General features: G+C 39.7%; 1 long non-coding RNA gene across 2 annotated transcripts in view; it reads left to right on the forward strand.

Annotated features, from left to right (window-relative positions):
• Nucleotides 1-27,810, forward strand: part of LOC111744094 — a 55,890-nt gene that overhangs the window by 7,510 nt on the left and 20,570 nt on the right. For both annotated transcript variants that reach the window (XR_002781998.1, XR_002781999.1), the window contains exons 4-5: nt 26,846-26,948; nt 27,505-27,550. This is a non-coding gene — a long non-coding RNA (uncharacterized LOC111744094). The remainder of the gene's footprint in view (nt 1-26,845; nt 26,949-27,504; nt 27,551-27,810) is intronic.

Genomic DNA, 27,810 nt, shown 5'->3' on the forward strand with positions numbered 1-27,810 from the left:
AGTCTGGCTGGAGCAGGTATTATTCCTGGCCCCATGTGAAAACCTGGCACTGTTCCCTTTAATCCTTTTTGGTGGGTCTTCCTTCAGCCTCTGGTAGTTTCATCATATGCTTATGCTGATCAGCTGAATACTCCATGGGACCCCCTGCAGATCTCCAGAATTCTCTCTCTGGTACTCTGTGAATTCCAGCTGCTTCGTTTTTTCTGGTCTCTCAGCTCCCATCTTCTCAATTCAGGAAGTCAGCCCGGGTTCCCCCTTTCTGCTCCTCTGCCTGGAAACCTCTGTCATGGCGATAGTTGGGGCAGTCGTAGCAATTATTGGGCTTGCATTGCTTGTTCCCCATCTCTCAGAGTCCAGTGTCCTTCACTGCCTCATGCCCGATGCTTGGAGAATCATTGTCTCACGTAATTTGTCTGTTTTGTGGTTGTTTCAGGTGGAAAGGGCAGTCTTATTTCCGGTACTCAATCTTGGCCACAAGTGGAAATCTCTGGAATTACAGTTTAGCAGGAAACTATTTTCTTTCGGTTTGTTTTTAAGGGTGTGAGTTGCTTAAGCATGCTCGTAATTTGAAGAAGAGATTAAAGATATTTAAAATATGAGAAACAGAAGGGAATACCTGAGGGCCAAGGTCCCAAAGAAGGTGAGAGGAGATGGAGGGTTAGCTTTGAAGAGGAGATGCACCTCTTAGCCTGACATGAGATGACGATAAATAGGACAGGATGCCACTGTGAGTCAGTACAGGTTTATAATGGGAAGTTGGGGAGGTTAGCGCCTGATGGTCTGTTTTCTCAGCGCAGTGTATGTTAAGGTTATTGACTTAGAATGGGTGAGTGGGCGTGAGATATCTGGATTAACATAGGGAAATGTGGGAATAACAGTCTTGGAGAATATAAGACGGTCTGACTAGCTGTGAGGAAAAGTATTCCAAAGCAGTGTAAAGGTCCTGAGGAGGTTGACTGAATGCGAGGTTATCTAGCATAGTGGTTGCTAGGTAGTGGTTTTCAGTTAGAAATAACTGAATCTTGATAATAGCATTACCCGTTTACATCTTTGGTACAGGACTTGCAAGAACGAGCCATTAATGGGTTCATTAGGTTTTGATGGGAGAGAGACAATTTAGGAGTTTAGGGGAGACACTCTTAGAGATTTAGATGAAGCTTCTATAGTGTGCAGTACAGACGCAAAATGAAGGCATACTTTTTTTCTTTCCAGGATAAGTAGAGAGGGAAGGATTTGCAAAGATGCAACACTGCTATGTTATGCAAGTCTCGAGGGCACCATTGATGCAGAATACAAGGTAGAAGAATCTCTATATTATATTTTTCAATTGTACCATGTTTAAGTAAAATATCCTAAGACTAAAGCCACATAAATGCATGCATATGTATGTATGAACTATTGTTCAAAATTTAGGTTACCTGGAGGAATTAGATTTCTTTCAATATATCCCACAGCCATGCAGAACACAGCAAATATTGGATATTTTAAATCAATGATAAGCCTCTGATTTCTCAGTATTAGCCATAGGGCGCTCACTGGCATGTGATGTATAGTTTGATGGGGGGATGGTGGAGTAGGTCCCATTGGTTCCCCATGGCCCATGTTTTCCCATTCGGCATACTAAATTTCAGTATCTTCCAAAATTTTATGATCAAGGTGTAGAGAGGTAAAGGTACCTGCCTAGAGTCACAGAGATAGTTGAGTGGGAACTCAGATGTCTCGAATAAGAGTCTTGTTACCATGTCATACCTATGATGGTTAATTTTATGTCAACTTGGCTAAGGCACAGTAGCCAAATATTTGGTCAAACCGTATTCTAGATGTTTTTATGAAGGTATTTTTTTTTTCTAAGATGAGCTTCACATTTAAGTCAGTAGGCTTTGAGTATAACAGATAATCCTCCATAATGTGAGTGGGCCTCATCCGATCAGTCAACAGTCTTTTTGGAAAATGACTGACTTCCCCAGAAGAAGAGGAAATTTTGCCAAGAGAATGACTTCAGATTTGGACTCCAGCTCTCCCTCTGCCTCCAGCCTTTTGGCCTACCCTGCAGAAAATACTCTTGGATGAAGAATGTTAAATCCTAGAGAATTTAGTAAGCAGGATAATGTGTAATGTTAGGCACGCTGTGCCTAAATTGGGAATATTTAAATTGTAAGAGGACAGTGAATCTCATAGTTCTTGAAATTTAGTTTTCATTTTAGAAGTCATGGAAAAATTTGTCTAGCCAAGGAGTAAAATTCCCCAAGTAACTATAAAATATCAACACATTGACTTTTCATATTTTCTTTTAATATTATTGTGGTACTTGGTCTGAAAAATATTAATTTTAGTTACAATCTTTTCTTTCATATTGCTTGGGCGAATATAACCACTGAATCTTTTCTTTTAATAGGAATATAATTCTTATGTTATAAAATTCACCCTTTACAAATATGTACTTCAGTGGGTTTCGCTATATTCACAAGGTTGTGCAACCTTTACCATTAGGTATTTCCCAAACATTTTTATCATCCAAACCGAAACCTGATAACAATTAGCGGTCACTCCCTGCCTCCTGAGAACCACCCCACCACAGCTCCTGGAAACCACATATCTGTCTCTCTATATTTGCCTATTCTGGATATTATTATATAAATGCAATCACCTAATTCTGTTTATAATCCATCCATATAATAAGCCACAGAGCTTTTGTGCCTGGTTTCCTTCACTAAGTGTAGGATTTTTCAAAGTTTATATGTGTTTTAGTATATATTGGTACTTTATTTTTATATGGCTGAATGATATTCCACTGCATGTGTATACCAAATTTTGTCCATTCATCAATTGATGGATATTTTGAGTTGTTTCCACTTTTGGGCTATTATGAATAATGATGCCGTGAATATTGATGTACAAGATTTTGTATGAACGTTGGTTTTAAAGTCTCTTGGGTGTATGTCTAAGAGTAGAATACTGAGTCATATGGTAACTATATATTTAACTTTTCGAGAATCTTATAAGATTGTTTACCAAAGCAGCTGTACCATTTTATATTTCCAGAAGCAATGTGGAAAGGCTCAGATTTCTCAACGTCCTTACCAGCACTTTTTATTGACCTTTGTTTTGATTAGTCATCCTGATGGATGTGAAATGATGGCTCATTGTGGTTTTGATTTGCATTTCTCTAATGACTAGTGACTAGCAGTTTTTCATATGCCTGCTCACCATTTGTATATTTTCTTTGAAGAAATGTCTATTCAAATCCTTTGTCCATTTTTTTCCATTAGATTTTTTGTCTTTATATTGTTGAATTGTAACTGGTCTTTTTTTTCTGGATATTAGAACTTAATCAAATATATGATTGGCTAATATTTTCTCCCATTCTATGGGTTGTCTTTTTACTTGGTAGTGTCCTTTAAAGCACAAAAGTTTATAATCCTGACAAAGTCTAATTATTTTTACTTTGTTTGCTTAGGCTTTGGGTGTCATGTCTAAGAAATCATTGTCTAATGCATGGTCACAAGGATTCATCCCTATGTTTTCTCCTGAGAGTTTTATAGTTTTAGCTTTATATGTCTAGCTCTCTGGTTGAGTTTCAGTTAATTTTTGTGTGTGGTGTGAGACAGAGACCCAACTTGATTTTTTTGCATGTGGATATCCACTGTCCCAACACTGTTGAAAAGACCATTCCCTCCTCCATTGAATTGTCTTGGTACCCTTGTCAAAAATGAATTGCCCATAAATCTAACGTTGTATCTATGGACTCTCAATTCTGTTCTATTGATCTATATGTCTATTCTTACACCAAAACCATTAAGTTTTGATTAATGTAGATTTCACGTATGTTTTGAAATTGGGAATCTTTCAAAATTGTTTTCGCTATTCCGTGTGCCTTGAATTTCCATATGAGTTTTATGATCAGTTTGTCAATTTCTCAAAAAAAAAACAGCTGGAATTTTGATAGGAATTGCATTGAATATGTAGATTAATTTGAGAGAGTATTGTAACAATATTACATCTTCTGATCCATTAACATGGATGTGCATTCATTTAGATGCACTTTACTGTGTTTTAACAATGCTTTGTAGTGTTTGGGGTATAACTTTTGGACTTCACTTGTTAAATTTATTCCTAAATATTTAATTTTTTGAATGCAATTGTAAATGGATTTTTCTAAATTTTCTTTTTGGATTGTTCATTGCTAGTGTCTAGAAATAAAATTCTTTTTTTGCATATTGATTTTGTACCCTGCAACCTTTCTGAACCACTTTATTAGTTCCAATAGATTTTTAGTGGATTTATTAGGATTTTCTATATACAAGATTATATCATGTTCAAATAGTTCTACTTCTTCCTTTCCAATTTGGATGCCTTTTATTATTTGTTTTTGTTTAATTGCCCTAGATAAAACTCCAGTGCAGTGTTGAATAGAGGGGGCAAGAATGTACAACTTTCTCTTATTCTTGATCTTAAGGGAAAAGTACAGTGTCAGTTATGGGTTTTCATAGATGCCCTTTATCAGATTGTGGAAGTATAACTCTATTTCTAGTTATTAAATGTTTTAACCAAGAAGGGGTATTAGATTTTCCAAGAAGGGGTATTAGATTTTTCTGAAGCTGTTGAGATGATCATGTGGGTTTTGTCCTTTATTCTATTCATATGGTGTGTTATATTAATTGGCTTTTGGGTGTTAAACTAACTTTGCATTCCTGGAATAATCTCATTTGATCATGATTCATTATCCTTTTAATGTGTTGATAGATTTGGTTTGCTAATATTTTATTGAAGATATTTGTATCTCTATTCATAAGAGATATTGGCTTTCTTGTCATGTCTTTATTTTTGCTATCAGGGTAATACTGGCATCATAGAATGAGTTAGGAAGCATTTCCTCATCTTCTATTTTTTGAAAGAGTTTTTGAAGATTGGAATTAATTATTCTTTAAATGTTTAGTATAATTTGCTAGTGCATTCATGGACTTTTCTTTGTGAGTAGTCGTTTGATTACTAATGCAATTACAAGTCTATTCAGAAACTCTTCTCAAGTCAGTTTTGGTACTTGGGTCTTAATCTGAATTAGTTCATTTTATCTAGATTATCTAATTTGTTGTCATACAATTGTTCATAGTATCACTTTATAATTTCTTTTTTAATTTTGTAAATTCAATAGTTATGTCCCTTCTTTAATTCATGATTTTAGTAATTCGAGTCCTGTCTCTTTTTGGTCAGTTTAGCTAAAGGTTTGTTAATTTCGTTGACGTTTTCAAAGAGCCCAATTCGATTCTGATTATCCTTTATTTATATATTCTCTATTTTATTTATTTCCACAACAATTATTGTTTTCTTCTTTCTGCTTGCATTTGATTTAGTTTGCCTTTCCCCTCCGGTTCTTTGGGTAAAATGTTGGTTTATTGATTTGAAGTAGTTTTTTTTTTCTTTTTTAATATAGGCACTTACAAGTGTAATGGATAATTTTATATATCAATTTGGGCTAAGGGATGCCTAGATAGCTGGGAAAACTATCTGGGAAAACATGTGTCTATGAGGATGTCTGTCTCCAGAAGAGATTAACATTTGAATCAGTATACTACATAGCAAACATCACCTTCAACAATTTAGATGGGCATCATTTAATATCTGAGGGTCCGAATAGAACAAGAGGATGGATAAAGGACAAATTCACTCCTTCTGCTTGAGTTGAGATATTCATCTTCTCTTGCCCTTGAACATCAGCTGTTCTATTTTGAAGGGTCTTTAGTACTAGAACTGAATTATACCACGGACTTTACTGGTTCTCTATATTGCAGATGGCAGATTGCGGGGCTTCTCAGCTTCCGTATTCCTGTGAGCCAATTCCTAAAATGAATGAATGAATGAATGAATGAATGAATGTTCTATTGGTTTTGTTTCTCTAGAGAACTCTAATACAACAGATATAAATTTTCCCGAAGGACTCCTTTAGTTGTATTTCTTAAGTTTTGAGTTGTTGTGTCCTCATTTTCTTTCATCAAAGTATATTCTAATTTTTGTGTGTGTGATTTCTTCTTTGATTCATTGATTTTCTTTTTAGGAGCATGTTGTTTAATTTCCACATATTTGTAAGTTCCCAAATATCCATCAATTATTGGAGAAATATGTTGTATTTTATCAATTCTTTTAAATTTACTGAGACTTTTCTTATGACCTAGCATAGGGTCTGGTCTGGAGAATGTTCCCCTTCTTTGTTCTGTTATTCTCATAAAACTATACCTTTATGCATTGAAAGCCAATCAGTACAGAAAACGGCTGTATGCAGCCATTTTCTAAATCGCATAGGAGAGTTACCAACAACAGAAAACATTTATAGCATCTTTTATATTCACCTACGTAGTTACCTTTACCAGTGTTCTTTTTTTCTTCATCTGGATTCAAGAATTTACATTATTGTCCAGTGTCCTTTGTTTTCAGACTGCAGGACTTACTTTACTATACCTCGTAGGACCAGTTAGCTAGTGACAGATTTTCTCAGTTTTTAAAAAAATCTGAGACTGAATTATTTTGCTTTTCACTTTTGGAAAGTATAGCTTTGTTGGATATTGAATATTCTCTTTTAGTAATTTGAATGTCATCCTACTGCCTCATGGTTTTCAATGTTTCTGATAAGAAATTAACTATTAATCTTACTGGGAATCCCATTTATGTGATGAATCAGTGCTTTCTTGCTGTTTCCTTGACTCCTTCTTTGTCAGTGTGGAAATCTGAGTTTATCTACCATAGTTTGAATTTGGGGGAGGTGTAGATTCAAGCCTCTTCTCCAAAGTGTGAAAGTTTCAGCCGTTCTTTCTTTAAATATTCTTTCCTCCTCGTTCTCTCTTCTATCCTTTTTGAACTCCCAGCACTTAGCCAGACCATTTACAGTGCCTTAGGCTTCACCTCCTGCTTGCACAGAGCATTAGCAGCTGCCAGAGGTGAGAGTTTAGGGCCTTTCCTGTCTTTCCTAAGCATGTGCACAACTCTGGGAATGTGCACAAACCTACATGTGTTTGTGGCTTTCTCAGTTCCCAAGAGCATGTCAAAGCCCCTATGGAAATCTCATGCTTCAGTTTTTTTCCCTTTAAAGTTTTTGCTTAGCCTGTTATTTTCCCCAATTGTTATTTTTCACCCTAGGCAGCTTCAAAATTAAGCAATTGCCTATAACTGTTTTTGACAAAGATACCTGGGGAGACTTTTTGCACTGGGTGGGCTCTAAGTCAGGTTAAATAAAGACATCTTTATAAGTGGAGTCTTTTGGGGAATTGACAGAAATAACTGTCCAATAATGGCAGATCTCTTGGAATGAAGCTTTAGAGGAGAACCACCCCTTTCTGTACCCTCCAGTGGCTGCCAGTCTGCTGGTTTGCACTGTGATTGTGAGCTGTCAGTTTTCAAGGTTACTGTAGAGCTAGAGAGGAGGAACGGGAACAGGGTGAGTTAAAATGCCACAAAACACGCTGTTTACCAAGACTTAGCTTTTTAAAAATAATTTTTGTTAACACTACTTTTTTTGACATTACTTTTATGCAGAAGAGAATTTTTGGAGATCCTTACTCTGCCGTGTTTGCTGACATTCCCCTTTCCCACTGACTATTGATGTACATTATGTATATGGTGAGATCCAATTAGAAGAACAATAGATTAAGTGCTAATTCACCTGATCACACGTGGGAAGGAAAATGTTAACAGGTTCCACATATGTTCTCATTGAAATTCTCATTCAATCTTTTCTGACATTTTCAACTTCTTCTGGCGCAAGAATCAGAGCAGAGCAGGGGAACCAAGGAGCAGTCGTTGCTGGGATTCAGCGAGTTTACTTCACGTTGCTGGTCTGCCACAGCCTCCTGTGTAAACCATACTTCTGTGCATTTGTATTTTTGCCTCTCCATCTTCCTCAATAGCTTCTCCGTGATTAGACTTTCCATGGCAGGGGCTGAATCATTCCCATGAGAGAGTCCAGCCTGGGAACAGCTGTGTTTAAAAGGCTCAGCCTCTACATCCAAGAGGGGAAGCTACTTAGAGGAAGAGGTGGGCTTAACCGTTTGCGTCTTTGATGATTATAAGTTAATGTTCTCTAATACTTTTGTAAAATAGTTCCTAGGTGAATAAAAATAAGTGGACCATATTTAATTTCTTTAATTCTTATCTCCCTATTACTTTCACATACCAGCACATGTTTCTTGCTACTACCAATAATCATTTTAGCATATATTTAATCAATAAATTCTTTGATAAACCCAGTTGATTTAAGTTTATTCTTTTATCAAGGACTTGGTGAGCACCTACTTTGGGCTTGCATGGGATTAAATGTTTCCTCACAAACTCCCAGAATCCAGGACTTTCCTGTTCCTTCCAGATCCTACCTGTGCACCATGGACTGTGGAAGTGACTTTATTTTTACCTTGTGTTTTCCATGAACACAGAACAAAGTGATCCAGATGTCACACAATATAGTCAACATTCTCTACTCTCACTGCACACACAGTGAAATAGAAAAACTACCTATAAAACCAAGGAATGTTAAGTGAAAATAACTTTGTAAGCTCATGCCACTTTCTAATATGAGACAAGGCACACGAGAGAATGATCATAAGTTAGTTCTTTGTTCATTGGCTTTGCTCAACATCCAGAAACATATTCAGATACTGTCTTGAGATATTGAGATTGTGGGGGAAATTCTCCTCTTGAAAAATTTCACCTCTACATCAAATGTTTGCAAGGTATCATTTAAAAAAAAAATTTCATCACTTTACTTTGTAGAGTTCAGTATTTCCTGGTTTCGTATTGGAGGAAGAAAGATTGCCAAGGTTTTCCTGCTTACTGCCTGTCGCCTCGCTTCCTCTTTGCACATAAGCAGGCATATTCTGCATGTGGCTTGATGCTCCCAGTTCTGTGGGAGAGGATGGGAACACTGACAGCTGCCGGGGCGGCTGCTCTGGTGGACGGCTGGATGCAGGTGCATAGACCGCCTCAGTCAGACAGGCTTTAAGGCTTGCATTATCTCTGCCGTTATCCAATATCCTATCCAATAAGGTCCTTGGAAACAACAGAAGCAGCACAGTTGTACATAGTCCCCAGGGCATGCAACTCCATAATGTCCACTCAGATCTACACGGATGAAACATCTGCAGTGTGTTATTTTTGTGAGGCTCTGTGGTTACAATGTCACAGCAGCTTAGGAATTAAATCATGCACCTGACATTATGATGCTTTGATATCTGTATGATATTCTTTTTGCCTATATGCTACATATGACATAAAGATTGGAACTCTTAAGTGTATGTAACAGTTTCTTGCCAAAAGAGTGAAAGGAGTAGGTAGTAACTGCTGGACAAGTTTTTCTTCTAGTCATATTTTCAAGCTGTAGAATGTGCCTCTGATTTTGAGATTCTCTCTCCAGTGTCTGATGACCTAGAATTAGTCCCAGTCTACCACTAACTAGACCATGGACTAATAACTTTTGAAAATCTCCATTTTCTTGGCTTTAAATTGAGATTAATAATCCCTGCCTGGCAGTATTTTGAAAATACAGTGTTAAGAATTCATGTGAAAGTTGTTTGGAAATGGCTGCTAGAGGCAGATAAGAGCTGAATCTTACCTGTAGGGGGTTCAAAGTATCATCTTTTTTAGGAAGACAAGTGGCAAATGAAATTCAGGGCTCTGGGAAATCTAGACTGGAGAAAGTGGATTAGACCTGAGGCCCTCCTTCCCAGCCCAAATAAGAACCTCTGTATCTGCAGAGAGCTGAGCCTGCTCTGCAGCCTTCGAGAGTCCGCCTATTGCAAGTTTAAGGGGAGCTTCCGGAGGGCAGGAGGAGCACGGAGAGAATGGCGAGCCTCCCCACTGAGTGGAGCAGGCCCTCCCATAGTGGGTTCGGACTCAGAGACAGGAAGTGCCATGGCTCGCACCAGAGTAGGAGAGGGATCTCAGTGCACGGGCACAGGACCATTAAAGAGGACTCAAGGTCATGCCACGGTGACTCGTGATCTTGAGCAGGGACACAGGCGCTAGTGGAAGTCAGGCTCCTACTGAACAGATCAGCGCCTCTCCTTCCTGTGGGGAGGGACCGTCAAGGGAGGAGGAGACTGGGAGTGTTGACCTCATCACCCTCAGAGTGAGGAAGAGATGGGAAGTCCCCGGCTGTGGGTTTGTGGGGGAGAGCAAGAGTCCCCTGCTGTCACCCAGCCATGACGATGAGGTAGACAGATGGATGGCTTTGGTTTTAGAGGGTTTGCTTCAGTGAAAAGTCTGAGGAAATTGGCTAGATAAGCTACATTGAAGGTCACTTAAACAGTCCCCTCATTTTCCAGGAAAGTGGGGACAACAGCAGGTTGGTGGTGCCTGGCTCAACTAGTTGATGTCGGTCGTCTAGCTCTCAGAAAGATTAGGTCAAGAAAACAGGACACCCCCAGGAGGGTGGGACTTCGGCAGGGGCCTGGGCCATCAGAGAGCAGCATTAAGGCCACAGGGTCCTCTGGGGAGCAGGGATCGAGCTCACACAGCAGGGGGCAAAGTGGATGCGGGAGAGATGAAGGTCAAGGTTTTGGTAAAAGCCATTGTCTTCAAATGTAGAAATATAGCTATGATTTAGATAAGCCAGATAAAATCACGTTATTAGCATGAGTTTAGTTGCGTAAAGAAATAGGTATTTTTGTCCCCCTGCCCTTCGAAGGTGCGTTTTCCTCTCTGCAGTACTTACTGTCCATTCCCGATGGTGGAAACAGTACCCAGGGTTCCATGCGGGCACTGGCACTTCCAGCCCACATGGTCAATGTGGGGTGATTGGGTGGTCTGCTGACTCAGACCTGGACAGCCAGAACCTTTTATTTCCTGACTCCAGAAACTGGTTCAGGGAAGGAGGGGCGTGTGACCCAATCCAGACGAAAGGGACGTCTTGGAAAGGAAAATTCCCCTTGGCAGAGGGTTTGCAGCTGAGATGGTGCGATTTAAACCTTGATCTGCTTGCCATCGTGAGGAGGGCGTTGGCTTGAGAATGAAACCAGCCCAGAGCAAAACGAAGCCGAAAGATGGAAAGAAACATATTTTTGAGCATTTTAATCAGCCGTGTTCACAGTCAGCATCCTACAATTTTCAAATATATGAGCCAATACGTATTTTTCTTTGTTTTTGTTTAAAACAATTTCGTAAGTTTTCTATAACCTGAAGTCAAAAAAATCCTGACGAACGCACTTCCTCTTTGGTGTCTCTCAAACATGTTTCATGTGAGTGACATTTTCTCTTTTTTCCTCAACCCCGCTTCTCTTCTTTACTCGCCCAAGCATGTCCTAATCTGTGTAATGAAACAAAAGATCATATTCTGTGTATCAAAGGTCAGGAGAATGTTCTATTTTTCTATAATATTAGCCTGTGTTTTTGTCCAAGACTGTCTTTAGGTTCAGAGTATGGGATCAGCTGGATGATTTTTCTTCTCCAGATGGCATCCACTGTGGTCACTTGGAGATGTTCAGCTGATGGCTGTCCTGGTCCGGACAGTCCAAGATGGCTTTGCCAGGCATCTCGGTGGGGATGGCTGCAAGGCTGGTTCAGCTGAGGGCCTTCCCACTATTCTTGGGGCTTCTTTACATGTTCTTTTATGCTGGCTCAGGACTTCACGAGTGGGTATTCCAGGAGGTCCTGGATGTAAGCTGCAAGACTTCTTATAACCTAGACTTAGAAATCCAAGGATGTTACTTTTACCTCATTCTAATGGTCAAGCAAGTTACTAAGGCCAACCCAGATTCAAGGGGGAAAAGAATTAAACAGTTAGACTTCATCTTTCAATGGGAAGAGTAGCAAGGTATTTGTGGCCATTTTTAATCTACCATGGGATGGGTTAGCAGTGGGAAGAACTTGAGCTTTGGGCCTAGATAAACCTGTCTAAGAAGGACTTCCTCACCCCCTAGCTGTGTCCACTTAGCCTTCATTCATAGAATAGAAGATAAGAAAACCTCTCTCATAGACTTGAAAATTAAGTGAAATAACGTGTGAAATGCCTTAGGGCAATGCCTGGTGCATAGTAATCACTCAGTAAGTTGTAGTTTGATTTCTTTGGAGAGATTTATCTGTTGATGATATCAGTTCTATTTATGCCAAGAGTGGAGTCTCTCTCGATTGTGGTGGATTATTATGTTGAGATTTTATCTCCATCTCTTAACTCTTGTTCTTTGGAGGTATTCGAGATGGTCAAAGCTAATTCATGAGATGTAGCTGCCTCTTCTTGGTTCTAGAGTTAATATTATTGTAGATTGTTGCAGATAATATCAATCAGCTTGGGGCCAGAATAATTTATTTTGTAGAAGAACAGTGCTGTCAAAAGGTAATAAATTCAGTATCTTTCTGCAGGATTCCAGTTCTGTTTCAACATGGGGTTTCTCAGCTCACCATTGTCCTTGCCACAAACTAGACTGAGGGCTGAATACGGTTCAGCCACAGGCTCTCATTGAAGGGCATTAGCAATTCTTCTGAATAGAAATGTCATTTATGACATCTGGGATCCCCTGCCAGCCTCAGAATTCCCGTGGTATGGATGTCAGTACAAAAAAGTTGTTCCACGTTTGTGACGTCCCTTAGTCTTGAGCTACAATCTCCGTCTCCCTTTACGTCTTTATAATCATAATCAATTGACTGTACATGCTGGCTGCCTGGGATGGAAATAAATTTTATGGTTCTAGCATAATGGGAAAAGAGAAGAGACCTGCATAATACTCATGCTTGAAATTACTAAACTCTGGGATCCATTACTATTATACCCACAGCTGAGCCCGTGGATTTGCACCCAGTGTATAAATTCCTAACTGCTATTGCTGAAAGTTATGTGCAGGAGGTACGGTCAATGAACTATGAATCTTCTGTACCAAAAGACTTAATATTTTGTTCAGTGTTTTGCATACAACTGCTGGAGTGTCATGAGTAGTATATGGGCTTTGCCATCATTTTTCAGTTGTTTGAGGAAAACAGTGCCTTCGAAAGGGTTCACATCCTAAGTTTTGTAAAATAGTCATGATTTCGTTTGCACCAATTCTCTTAAGATATTCGTATTTTTAGTTCCTTCAGTCATCTCATGTTGCAGGAGTGAGGCAATCTGGAATGTGGGTTTGTAAATTCTGTTTTGAGCTGCGAGCCAGCTGGGAGCCCTGCACAGATATCATGCTTCACTGCTGTGGGAAAATAGAAACCTCTCACCACAGATGACCCCTATAGATTCAATAAATTCAAAGAAAAAAAGATATGTGTGTTTATTAGTAGCAGCTATTGAAAATCTCTATTTTTTAATGAAGATATTTGACTGAAATATCTGGAAGAAAGAAAGATGATATTATAATTATTTTAAAAATTGACAGTAATGTCAACAGGGCCACACTGGGTTGTATTAAACAAGGTATTATGTATCTCGTCTACCTAACTTAAAATTTTGAGATCAGCTTAGGTAAATACAGGCCCAAGAAGGTATTTATGAGGTTGAAAATTACGGTCACCTATTGGTTTATTACCACATTATTTTTCTGATAATTCAGGCATTAAACTCAAATTCTAGGAGGGAAAGAAAATCCAGGTTCTGTCCTACCTCATTGTTCTGCCTCATTAAGTGCTTGATTGTCACTCTCAAGCCGATCGAACTGTGTTCACGCCGGTAAACTGTAGACACAGCATAGACCTCTGTTCTCTCACGGAAATGTTTGTTGGGTAATATTTGTACAGCGCTTTGAATTCCTCCAGATTATACACATTGTTCCTCAAATTCAAGTATATGTGCTAAATAAGTCTCATAAAGTACACAAAATAATTTCCCTACATAATTACTATAAAGCAACACAATTTTTGAATGTATCGTGAGTCATGTTAACTAAAATACCTACCCCTTTTCCACTTTATCAACATTTCCACTGCCTACCTTTTTTCCCTGTTTGGGTATGTTTTGTCACACAGATAAAATAAGTATTTCTTCACTAACAGAAAAAGAGTCATACTGAACCAATTAAAGCAAGCAAAGGAAAGAATTAGCTAAGAAAATTGGTAGTGTTTTATGGCTGCGATGGCTTATACTGTATCGTACCTCACAGTATCATAACTCACAGACTTCTTACTTTCTTAATGAGTGACAATAGCAAGTCTGGAAAACATCTGCCTCGAAAAAGAACACTAACTGCTCTCTGCTTAAAAAATGTTGCTCGCCAATTACTGTGTAGCAGCCATGCGTATCACATTGTGGTATGAGATGTCTTGGTTGCAAGAAATTAATATGCTCATGTTTGATTTCGAGTTGTCTCGAACAGAATCCTGGCATAATTCAAGTCATCGTAAAGCCACAGTTGGAATAAAGACATGATTTACTATTAGCAAATCTTCAACACTGCTACTCAGTTCCCAGCAATCATGATGACTTGGGCAAAGGAAATTTAGCAAACTATTGCATGACTTTTTGTCATCTAAAAGGAAAATCTGCAATATAAAAGGAAAATGTAAAAATAGCCTCTCATTTATATAGCTAACCATTTTAACTGATAAGCATGTTTTGGCTGCACAAGTAAAATATATTCGTGAACCCTCGTGGCACCACAAGAGCTGCAGCCGTCAGAATAAGTTTATTAACAGTTACATGTGTTTCGGTCATGGGCAAGAGTATTCTTTCTTTCCTCTCGTTACCAACTGATAGGTGTTTGGAAGATGAAAGAATGACCTTTAGAAGAAGGAACAAGAAACAATTCCAGTATCAATTTGTTCATTGTCCGAGCTCCCTAATTTTTCCAAGTTATTGTCAAATAGGTCTGAAAGTTAAAAGTAGCTGTTCGTTCATTTTTATTTCTCCTTAAAGTGGGAGGTAAGATCACAGTGCATAAACTGCTTTTGCACTTTGAATATGTTCTCATTGTACTAATATCATACTGTTAATTTCTAAACTGTTGCAAAGGCATGGAGTTCGGCAAAATGCTAATTCTTTCCTGGCTTAGAAGATAAATTAGGTCATGGAAAAGAATTCATTTCCGGACTATCTCAGATATCATCTTTTTTTTTTTTTTTCATTTATGTAGTGATGCATTATTATTACAGAGTGTGAAATTTTTCATTCAGGAATGACTCTATCCAAGATATTATCTAATAGAACAGCTGGTACCCTTGTTAAGATTGACCTCGAATCATGGCGAAGTTCACAATTCTCACAGACCTTTGACTTGCCCTTGTTATTAAAAAAAAAAAAAAAAGCAGGGTCTGAATTACTTATATTAAGTAATTAGTTCATTATCTATTGTTAAGTTTAATGAAATAATTCACATAAACTGAAGATAAAGTTTTTTCATATACCAATTGAGTTTTAAATTACACAATTGATTTAAATATTTTTAACTACCCAAAATGCTCTCAAATTGTAATTTTATATATCTAGATACATATACCTGTTTTTAGATAATTCTACTCTTTAGCCCAAAACATAAGCAGATTTGAATTTTTAATCTTATTAGTTCCAGAAGACAAACCTAGCCGTGAACAAAGAACACTGAGCCAAGTTTGGCGGTAGCTTGTGAATATTTCTAACTCCAAACAGGATCACACTGCTTACAGTTGTCTTTTGCGTGCAGGTGCATTGTGAGAAAGTAACCCACCAATGAAATCACACAAATCCTTTGCTTCAAGTCTTTTAGTCACATAGTAAGAAATTAATATTACTGTATTTGTTTTGTTTTTAATATTTCTCATATTTCTTATTCTCATCCTGTAGGAATGCATTCTAATCCAAGGACACATTCTCATACATTCATTAATCCTCATGCTCCAAAATGATTCACATGAAAACTCAAAATCAGATGGTTTCATGTGTTCCAACTTAGCTTTTGCTAAAACAGGATCATCCTTGAACTTGTCATCTGCTGAGGTATTGAATTCCCTATTTCACTCAATTACATGATCTTAAGAATGTAGCCATTTGCCATTTCTGTCTCAACTGCGAGCACATGTTTCTGCGACTAACTGTCCAGCTTGAGAACCCTTCAATTATAAATGACCTATTGGAAAAAAGAGTAAATCATGGAAGGAGCTACTTAAGTCGTATATAAGAATGTTGTGTCTGTTTAAAAATAAAGTATTATTAATGTAGTTTTCCTGGTGATGACAAGTTTTAGCTCTTTAAAGCCAGCTCCTGCAATATCTGAGGTAGAATTGTTTAAAAGTAAAATATCCTTTAGTTGTAAAAGGAACTTTATCTATTAAACAAAGTTGTAATTAGGTTAATATTTTGAGAGAAAATCGGTTGCCGTTTTCTTCTAATTTAAAATAGTGTCCTAGTGTGGAATAATTTAATTGTAAAAAATTATTTTCATGTGTGTATATTGCGTTAATCAGTTTTCTTCTAAAACTGAAGTGGACAGGTGTTAGTTTCAGATATTTATAATTAAATGATTGAGTCAAATTAAACACATATTAATCTTCTCTGCTGGACTAAAAGCTCCTTGAGGGCAGATTGTATCCTAGTCGTTCCTCAGAGACTAGGACGGCTTTGGGTATATTGTAGGTGCTCATTGAATGTTGCTGAGCTTATCTGAGTCCCCCACATAAGACACCATCTTCTTGATTTTTAACCATACCACCTTCAACTAAAGAATAAAATATTACCTAATACTTCGCATTTATCCCTTGTCTTCTTTCTACTTTTCAGATCGTTTTCATGTCGTTATATCCTTTGAGCCTTTTGGAGTAGTGGCTCTTCCCGGTCCATTGCTCTTGTTTGAAGTCACACCCCTGGTTAATTAATTTCATGGCAGGAAGTGGGAACTGGTGGGTTTTTTTTTTTTTTTCTTTTAAAAACTGTAGGCTCTTTACCCTATACGTACTCACTGTTTTTATGAGAAATATGTGGGATGGGTCAGATTGCCTCTTGGTATAAAAAGATGTCTGATTTCAGCTTGGAAATGAAGAGAGCTAAAAAGCTATCATTTGCTACCTTAATAACAAGAAAGAAAGCTGACGCACTGGAAATTAATGACTTTCCTTGAACCCATGAGAGAACTGAGATCGGAGGGCAAACAAGTACCCTGAAATATGGGGAGAGACAAGTGCTTGCAAAGAAAGATGGTGCCAACTCCATGTAAGCCCCAAAGAAGATCAATTCTGAATGAATTCCTGAAGGCCAGATGGGCGTGTGAAGTCCCTGGGAGCGTCAGACGTGTGTGCGTGCGTGTGCGTGTGTGCGTGTGTGTGTGTGCGTGTGTGTGTGTGTATGTGTCAGGGGGTCACACCCTCTCATAGGGTTTTACTCTAGGAAGGCACAGGGAAGACTGGGCAGAGGCCTAAGACACCTTACCCTTTGACCCAGCTGGGCCCTGGGAGAGAACAGAAGTCCCTGCCGAAACACTGCCAGGCTCGTCCTCTGGATCGTCTCAGAGGAACAAAAGCCTTCACACGCAGGGGAACGGGAACTAGAGTGTGGACGGAGGCCCCTGGGGGTGGGGTTGGACCTTGTGTCGGCCCAGCATTACCCCGAGGAAGGAGCAGGAATACTCGAGAACGTCACAGCCCCAAGACCTGGGTCCACAATGTCTGCCTAAATCGGGTTTAATAAGAACATCAGACAACACCTCCTCCCCCCACTCCCCCACCTCCGTCACCCTATCAAGTGTCAAATAAAATCAAGAGTGGGATACCACTAGGAGGGCTGCGAGAGACAGGTTCTCTGCTCCTTGCACAAAGGAAAAACCCTAAGCCAAGTGCAGAGAGCCAAAGCCAAGCAGGAGGCCAGCTCGAAACCCAGCCCAGCGCTTGCCTAGACCGACAGGAACCCCTGCAGTCAGGGCCCTACAGAAGGAAAGGGGCGCTCACCTCCAAACGAAGCGATTATTTATCTCAATATCTATTGTCTTGCACAGTATGTCTAACTTCAATGCACACATAAGGCGTATGAAGAAGGAAGGAAAAGCACAGTTTAAAATGACAAAGGAGTCGGCAGGGCCACTGTTTCGAGTTCCCAGTCTAGCGCACAGGTTTCCAGCCTGCATGCGCGTTAGAATCACAGACAGGACTTCAGAGTTTAACTTTATGATCTCCGCCCCAGACAGTTAAATCATAATCCCTTGTGGGTGGAAGCAGGAGGAGAGAAGGGATGTCCAGATATAAGTATTTATTTTAAAAGATGCTGGATGATTCTAATACAACCAGGGTTGAGAAACACAGTTTTCAGTAAAGACAGGATATAACACAATTATCGAAAATGGATAGACGTTTTATCTATATGTGTGTATATATAGCATATATATGGAATCAAGGAGAATAACATACTCTGACCATATATCTCTGCAATCCAGAAGAGGCAAAATAGATAAATCACAAATCACAGATGTTACTGATACAGTAGGAAGTGGCTTTAGAGAATCATCGCTAAAATATTTTACCTGTCTGTCTGTTACCTAGCGATTAAGTAGATTTATTAATGGGGCTCTAAATGGTTAATTGACATATGAAATGAAAGATTTGAACCCAGCAAGGGTAAAGGCAGGGAGCTGACCACCATTATTCTCTTACTCCTTATGGATTTCTTCCTTCAGACTCCTGGATCTTTGCTTTTTAGTTTGGTATTTAGGTTGGGAGATTATTTTTAAATCATGAGGGGATTTTAACTGGAGAAAGGTAAGAGCTGAGGAGTAATTATTCCTGGGTGATGGTGTAAGGTGCCATCCAACATCCAGCTTCGGCTTAGACGGTCATCTCTCTTCGCATCTAGAATGCCAGCCATAATCACAATCAATTATGTGTTTTTTTCCTTTTTTTTTTCCTAACTATTTTTTGGGGGGGGCGGCGGGTGGAGAGCGGGAGGCTAGAAGCATAAAAACCCTATTAGTCACAGAGAATTATTTGTGGTATAGAATTTCTTATTACTGACGGTGAGCTGTTTTCATGGGCCATTTACTGAGACTTGGAAATGATTTACCTGGTGCAGTGGGGAGAGCGTGGACATTGTATAGCCAGACCCGGTTTTGAATCTCGTTTCTCTCACTTACTGCCTGCATAGTTTTAGGCAAGTTTACGTCTTCGAGTCTCAGCTTCCTCTTCTATAGAATGGAGATAATAATACCTGTCTTAGTAGAGCTGCCATGGAGATTAAATGAGCCAATACTGTAAAGTACGCGGTAGGCGCTTAGTACCTTCCAGGTCTCCTTCGTGACACCTCATGCTGCCGTCTACAGGCTCATTCCCTTGCTCCGGCTTGTTCTCGGGGTGTCCCCACCTGTCTGTTCCGCAGCCTTTCTCTGCCTCACTGTCATCACCTCACCTGTGGTCCTTCAGACTCCCTCATGTCCCAGCGATCTGCTATTACCGCTCCTTGTCTCCCCGTCTCCACTCTTCCTACTCAGAGTTCATATTTATTGGATACAGTGTTAAACTTTTTAGATGTATGTTCATTTTACTAATTAATACTTAATAACAATTAATTGTGTCCAGCTAATCTTCGCAACAGTTTTATTTCTATTCTACAGATGAGGCAACCGGGACTTATAGGTGCGATTCCCTTAGGTCGCATAACTAGCTAGTGTGACACAACCAGTTCACTCTACTGGTTGCTCTAGATTGCCCACGGGACCCAATAATAACTTCATAGGGCAGAATACAATACTGTCCCTAGCTGGGTCCCGGACTTATCTCCTAGTGCTCGCTCGAAGCTTCAGCCACACAAAGCCATTCCCGAAACATTCCATCTCCTTCCATGCGTCCTGCTTTTCCCCACGCTATTTCTTCAGCCTGCAGTGCCCCTTTCTCCTTTCCCATCCATCTGGTGAGCTTCAGCTCCTGTTTTGTGGTCTGGCAAAGAAGTCGAATCCCCTGTGAATCCTCCCTGCTCGTTGCAGGCCTTCAGGCTCCCGCCGCCTGTTGCGCAAACCTGTGACTATAGTATTTGCCATACTCTCTGGAAATTAGTGATTCATCTGTCTCTTCCACTATCCCGTCATTATCCTGAACTGTCAGCAGGGAGAATTTTTGCCACCTAGCTGGTGTTCAATAATGGTGTGTGTGTGTGTGTATGTGTGTAGTTGGATTTCTATTAAGATAATTTTAGATTTACATGCAGTTATAAGAAATAATAGAGAGATCCCTTGTATATGTTGCCCATTTTTCTTCAGTGGTAATATTTTGTAAAACTATAGTATAATATCAAAACCAGGATATTGACGTTGATGCAATCCACTGATTTTATTCAGATTTTCCCAGTTTCTCTTGGACTCATTTGTGTGTGTGTGTGTGTGTGTGTGCGCGCGCATGCGTGTGCATGTTAAGATTATGTAAAAATGTAGCATCCATGTAGATGCCTGTATTTGCCACCACAGTCCTAATACTGAATGGCTCCACACCATAGGGACCCCTCCTATGCCCTTATGTGACCACATCTGTGCTCTTCTTCCCCCCCCCCCCCCCCCCCTGCCTTTGCCCACTATGTCCCTAACCTCTGGCAACCACTTGCCTGTCCTCCAATTTCTACAATCTTGATATTTCAAAGTCTTACATAAATGGAATAGTACAGTACATAATCTTTTGAGATTGGCTATTTTAACTCAGTGTAACTCCCTGAAGATTCATCCAAGTCTGGCACATTTTAGTATTTCATTCCTTTTTATTGCTCAGAAGTATTCCACAGCACGTCTCCATTACAGTTTGTGAAACCGTTCACCTGATGAAGTGCGTCTGCGCTGATTCTAGTTTGGGGCTATTATGAATAAAGCCACTATGAACATTTGTGTTCAGATATTTAGGTGACCAGATATGTCAGTTTCTTTGGGATAAATACCCCAAAGTATCAACGCTTAGTCATATGGTAACTGTATGTTTAGTTTTACAAGAATTTGCCAAATTGTTTTCTAGGGTGGCTGTACGATCTTACATTCTCACCAGTAATGTATGAGAAGACCAATTTCTCTGAATCCCAGCCAGCATTTGGTATTGTCATTATTTTTCATTTTGACCATTCTGATCTCTCTCTTCCTCCCTCTTTTCTTTCTTTCCTCTCTTCCCTCCCTTCGTCCTTTCTTCTCCTTTATTCTGAGAATTACCTCTCTCTCACGGTGTACAGACTTCTACTGTGAGGGCATTTTCAGATAAATGCCCACATTTTCTTCATGGATATTTATTTTCCTGCCTCCTGTACCTAGCCAGGTAGCATGCATGGAAGGGAAGGCAGGGGTCTATATTGTGGGATGGGGTGCTGACCACTCTTCCTGTTGTGGCTCCCCCTCTTCAATACCCATGGTTCTTTCCTATTGCCAAGCTTGGTTCTCCAGATACTCTTCTAGGAGATTTTCAATATGCTTTTTCTAAGTTAACTTTTGCTTCTGATAGCCAGATACCTGTTGCCTACAACCTAGAATCCTGGCTTATAATGTTTGCTTTTTAAAATTTAAATGATTTTAGTCAGTAATTATATGTAGTAGAATATTTAACATATATGAACATATAGAACTACTAATAATGTGGAATAGTGCTAAGTATATAAGAAAAGTTATATAGGCTCAGAAGGAGAACAGGTATATTTATCTGGGTGGCAATGGAGAGAGGAGATCAGGAAAAGCTTCGTGGAGGTTATAGAATTTGAGATAGGTTTTAAAATTAAAAAGCATCTGGACAGATTGTAATCTAAATTGAACAGCCACTTGCTGAATTTTGGTTTTATGCTTATCCAAATAAACTACAATATTATCCATGGAGTATCTTTTTCTGCATTTTCACTACCTGTATATTTACCCATTCTAAATAGGTAGACGATAGATCCTGTACTCTAAAGCAGTCTGATTACCTTAGACCCGTGAAAGTGTGCTCCTGTCTGCCCCAAGGGAGAGCGAAAGTGATTGTGATGGAAATAAACAGCCAGGGGCTGGGGAGGAGGGTGAGATCTGACGTGTTAATACCAGGCGATGCCCATGGTTTGTTTTGTTCTGTTGATTATTGCTTTTATTTCCCTTAAAATTTTCCTTAAAAATACTGTCAGTTTGTTTTTTTGTTTTTTCGGTTTTTGTTTTTTGTTTTTTGTTTTTTTATCCAGTTGTAAAACAAGATGGAGATAGAAATTGTGAAAATATACATTTGAGCATGCCCACAGGAGTTGCATCACTCCCAGGGGACCTACCCACCCGTGCTGGGCTGACGGGTGGTAAGGAGCAGTATCAAAGAAAGGAGCATAAAGTAAACTTGTAAAGAACTTCTTCACGTGTTACAGACGTAGTTTAGCATGTTTATTATAACTACTGAAGCCAGAGAATGGATTCCCGCGTGGAACGTTATGACCTCATTGAATATTGTATTTCACTTAGCTCTAGAAGCAATGAAATCTCTATCAGGTCATAAATTATACAAGAGGGGTTAAAGCAACATCTGAAATATAGTTAATAGATCAAAGAGAACTGTATTTTAACTTATATTAAGGAATTAATTTGTGACATCGTTGAGATGAGCAACATGAGTCACAAAACGTGATGATGAATTCTGGAAACACATGTTACAACCCATATTTTTTATTATGACATGTATCATTCCTATAAGAGTATAAATAATATATGCACACTTTAGAGAATAGCAAAATAGCCATATTCCTGACACTAATTTAAGAAATAAAATGTTCCCAATATCTTTACAATCCCCATTTTCCCTCTTGGATCCCTCTTCTCTCCCTCCTGGAGGTGAATTTTGTGCTTATTACACGTGTATGTATCCATACACAATAGATATAGTTTTTAATTTTGCATACTGCTGAAGCACATATAAATGGAATCTACTGTATGTGTTCCTCTGTGATTTCCCTTTTTTTCCTCTCAATATTTATTTAAAAATGAATCCAGTCGATACCTGAGCTGAAGTTATTCATGTTTGTAATAATGTTCCACCGATATTTTTATTCATTCTAATTGTAATGAACATGTATTTCGGGGGGCTACTCTTAGTAGCTGTAAACACATAGAATGTGAAAAAAGTTAGAAATACTAATTTTCTATTATAAACGTGAGCTGAGATACAAGAGTTTCATTAGAATAGTATTTTATAAGCTTTTCCGATCATGATCTCATAAGATATAAATTGGTTTTGCAAAATTTTTACAAAACAATACTTGAATTACAAGGGATACCTTTTGATATTTTCTATTCCATTCCATTCTATTTTATTTTTTTTTAATTCTGGCTGTGTTCCTCTATATTAATCTCTTGAGCTGTTTATGGGTCATAATCAGTCAGCCAGCAGTTTAAAAAAGAGTGCACAGGCACCAGGAACGGAATTGCTGGACCGCAGCGTGTACCCATCTCCAGCCACACGAGACAGTGCCAAATGGCTCTGCGGCCGGCTGTGCTCCGTTCCCCTCCCTAGCCACAGCAATGCGCCCCCTTTTTTACACACCTTTGCTAACATTCGATATCTTCAGATTTTTACATTTCTGGTTGACTACATTCCATGTCTTTAATAATAGAAAATTGAACAAGAACCCAACTTTAAAGTTCATCACAGATAATCCAGATGAGAGTGAATCTACTCAGTCAATAAAAATACACATTCAGAAGAAATTGAAAAGTTCTATTTCGGGGCATTTTAGTTTATGAGATTTGTTTTAGAAAACGAAAGTGATGTATGCTAAATGTATACACCAAAAAGTGAACTGGTTTCAGAAGTGCAGATCCCAAATTGACTCTTCTGGGGATCCAGATTGTCCAGATCAATAGTCAGCCATGGAAAGCATAAACCTATAGTTGTAAAAATTCTACTTTGGGTTTTAATCAGAGTCGACCAATGTTAGCGGCACCACTACGCAAACGAAATGTGTGGTTCTGGGCTTTCGGAGCTCAAGGCTACAACACGCCGAAAGAATTCCTGGTGATGACTTTCTGCTGTTTCCATGTGAACTTGGACTCACCTGGAATTCCTCCATTTTCTCACCATCTTCAGTGAAAAATGATAGGAAGACATTAGAATAATCTGCTGCTTTCACTCTTACCTCTAAATCCATGAGAAATTTCAGGTGAACGTGCCACTCACTAGTGGTAAATTAGGGGCTTGGGACACAGGAACCTGCACTCCATGACTTGTGCCTCTTACTGGCACATGGAAGGTTCAAGAGTGTAGGATTTCTAAACTTCCATGCACACAATCCTTCAGAGGTTTGCAACATCCCAATCCTCAGCGATTCCCAACGCCGAGGCAAATTAGCAAGACCAAGGAAGTCAGTTAAGTTATCTTCCTGCAGACAGGCAGCTAATTTATTTATGGCAAATTCTTTGGCCACTTGCCAACAGAAAACATGTTCACACAAAGCTGGCTGGGGAGGGGAGGCAGAGAAAAGAAGATGGCAGAGCTGCACCCTGGCCCACAGCATCCCTAGGGATTCCGAGGGTGCGGCCTCCGCAGGAGTTTAAGAAGGGCTGTTTGGGGCAAGATTTCCTAATCCATCTTGAAAAGAGATGTATTCTAACATTAGGGAGGCCTTTCTGCTGCCTGGAAAGGGTATCTTACAGCATTTCAGTAACAGTGTTCCATTTTGCAGAGCAGCATGTGAGATCTCGAAAAGGGGGAATAGCACTGGTAGGAGTTAGGCAGTTTTGGGTCCTGACTCTTTTGGCAGTTTGGTAATTTAAAAAAGAAAAGAGTATTTCATTTAGAACTTGTCGAGAGGTTTCTAGCTCCATAAAGTTTCATCTGTATTCACAGATTAAAGGCAGCCTATAGCACCTTTTACCATTTAAATCCCGGATTATGTTTCCTTATTTTGTTTTAAATTACTGACCACTAATGGAAGGACTCTCCATGCAGAGTATGCTCCATCAGTTGACTCTGAGTTCTTAAAACTGATGGTGTTAATAAAATTATGCGAGTATTCACATTTATGTTTTAAAGAAATAGCTTTATTTAAATGAGTCAAAAGGTGGGGAAAAAAACCAGTACATTTTAGCTTATAGAGTTTATGTCTAATGCAGATTCATATTCCAGTAATGACATTCGTTTCATCTGTTCATTCATTCAACACCATGCCAGGCGTACACCTGGCATTCACAAAGGGCTTTTTATTTTGCAAAGTACTCTCAGGCGTCATTTCACAGAAGTCCAACAGAACCCTGAGAGTGTCTTAGTGGGTCCACTTAAGTCACAAATGATCACATTGCTGGGCTGCTGGATACTTGCTCAACCAGGCTGAAAAGCCCGAGGTTCTGCTCAAGCGTCCAGCTAGGTCGGCAAAGTGGGTACCAGAAGGCATTGGGACCTTGGTCACCACTGACCCCGTCCTTCCACCCCATCCTGAGCTGGTCCCTATGTTCTGATTGACAGGGTTGAGATAAAGACAACACTGGAGTGCTAGAGGTTTGCTGTGCCACCCTCCCCACCCCCACCAGCCTGCCCCCCTCTGCCCCCCATGCTCTAGCACAGCCAGGGTCAGGAGCTCTCAGACATTTCTCCTAGTGGAGCCTCACAGGGGCTGAAACCTGGTAAAGGGAACAGTTTTGCCGATTGCTTAGTTCATAGTACAGGAAAATGCAGCTGATAATTTGTGTATTGACCAAACTGCTTCATTAAAGTTATTTTTCCCTTTGCAATAGCTGTAAGATTTCTGATATTTTTGTGGTTATTTTATCTGCTACATTAAGTAAAAAAAAATTCCCCAATGGGTGATAACAACTTGAAACCGTTCCTAAACAATTATGGGAAAGAGTGATTCTTAAATCTACTCTTGAGGCATCCAGAACAGCTGGAGGCTGTGCCCAAGTCCTAAAAAGCTGATAAAATAATGCACAGGCAAACCAGTCAGTTAATGATGTGCACCTAGGAATTCCACTTAAAAAACTCAGCAGCCTTTGGTGAAGACACGCTAACTTTCTGCCTCCGCCTTCCTTCCATGTGCGTATGTTCGATGACATTTCTCATATATTATAGACTACAGGGAGACAGTTGCCAAGTCTTTCATCCTCTGTGCCCCTGGTGGTAGGAACAGGCACAGATACTCTAGAAAGCAAGGAGGGAAAAGAGGGAAAAGTTGGCCATGATTAAAATAAGTAATAGAATTCGTGTCCCTCTGAAGAAGTCTCAATGGCACATGAGCCTCAGGCTAAAAGATCAAATAAGTTTTAGCCGCTTAGGAGTCTGCCCCTTGCTCGAAGACGGGAAGCGATAGGCCAGGACTTGGTGGCAAATGCTGAGGATGTGAGGAATTACAGCAACTCTTGGTTGCTCTCAAGAATCAGTGCACAGATGGGGTCCCAGCAACTGGGAAGCTGGACACAGGATCCAGTGACCGCAAGGTCCCACCTACCTGCTGGGGAAAGTCAGTAAGGCCCCGTGCAGACAGCCAAGGTGACAGGGCAGTGCCGACCACGATGATCTTCTCACTCGAAGTTCACACGTGGGCGGACCGTGCGTGGGGTGACCCACCATTTATTCCCAATCGCCTGCTTCTCCCATCGCGGCCGGGAGGGCCACATGCTTGCCTCCACAACCCCCCCTGCAGCGGGGGCAGAAGACTGCTGTGGGGAGTTGGGGTGGGGCGTAGAGGGAGTGGGATTATGGAAAAACTTCGGCTTTCCTAATAAAAGGACAGATGAGGTTTCTTTGCCCCGCCCCCTCCTTCTTTTGTCTTAAGTGGGGATGTGTTCCCAGGGGCCAGGGCAACTGTCTCACAGAGGGAAAGGACTTCAGAGTCACTGTCTGACAGTTGAGCTGCTCAGCTAACACCAGCATTCGTCTACCTGAAGAATTCTTGCTACATGAGAGAAATAAAACCCTAACTGCTGAGGCCACAGCAAAACCTTTGATACTGGCTGTTGAAACGTTCCTTACTCTGTGACATGTGTATTGTGTGGGTTTTCGTTAAAACTTCTCGTGTAACTGCAGCAAACGTCGTCCTGTGTTTCAGATGTTTCTGGGTGGACTAGGGAAGGCAGCAGAGTTTGTGCTTCTCAACAATATGTCATGAAACGACCTGGAGGAATTAATAAGATACCACTTGCGTGGACGAGGTACAAATGTAGTGGCTCATTATCCAAAAATGAACTTACTGACTCATTATCAATTTTTTCTGAATTATTTTTTCAATAATTTGATAAATTTATGATCCGTCCCCTATAATGTCATTTGCATTCCTACAGTTGGGATATAGTCTGTGACCCTGGTGCTAGCAAAGCTGGCAGGTCCTTAAGATAGGGTCGGGGGGACATGTGGTATAGAGAACAGGGAGGACAAAGTCCTTAAGAGTGAGAGAGAGAGAGGGAGAGGGAAGGAGTCAGAGTCGTGGGAATGTTGGAACAGAAGTGACATGAAAAATCATGTTCTATTTATTGTGTTTCTTCTCAGTTAAAATTTCTGGAATTTCAGTGAGATACCGTTATTAATTTCAAAACAATTACATTTCTGCATTCTTGGTTTATTTTAGGGTCAAAGCCCCAAATTGAATTACTCGAAAGGAAATTTTTTCCTGAAATTTGTGTCTCTTGTCTCCCCATCCCCATATTTAGGAAGGATAAGAAACATACTGAAATATGTCTAATCTTATGAGCTTGTCATTCTGTTTTCCAGCAGAAGTGTCGAGGTTGAAGTTGGATGATCTGAACCTTTAGAAAAGGTGTGTTCATTGAATTTCACATTTTGCTCAGGTGATGCAAACAGATTTTAAAAGGTGCCCTTTAAATGAAGGTCTGAAATCTACAAAGGTTTTTTCCTTCAGCTTCGCTGTGTTGTTTCTTACCTGTGTCAAATTTGGCCAGAGCTTAGAAATCGAGTTCTCTTGCGTGTGGGCTATCGTGAAGGGAAATGATTTAGAGACTGAACATGAATGAAGTTTGAAAGTTAAAATTGAGTGGAAGTGTCTTCTAAAACTATATT

The sequence above is a fragment of the Pteropus vampyrus genome, unplaced genomic scaffold (assembly GCF_000151845.1).
Source record: "Pteropus vampyrus isolate Shadow unplaced genomic scaffold, Pvam_2.0 Scaffold127, whole genome shotgun sequence".
NCBI lineage: Eukaryota > Metazoa > Chordata > Mammalia > Chiroptera > Pteropodidae > Pteropus > Pteropus vampyrus.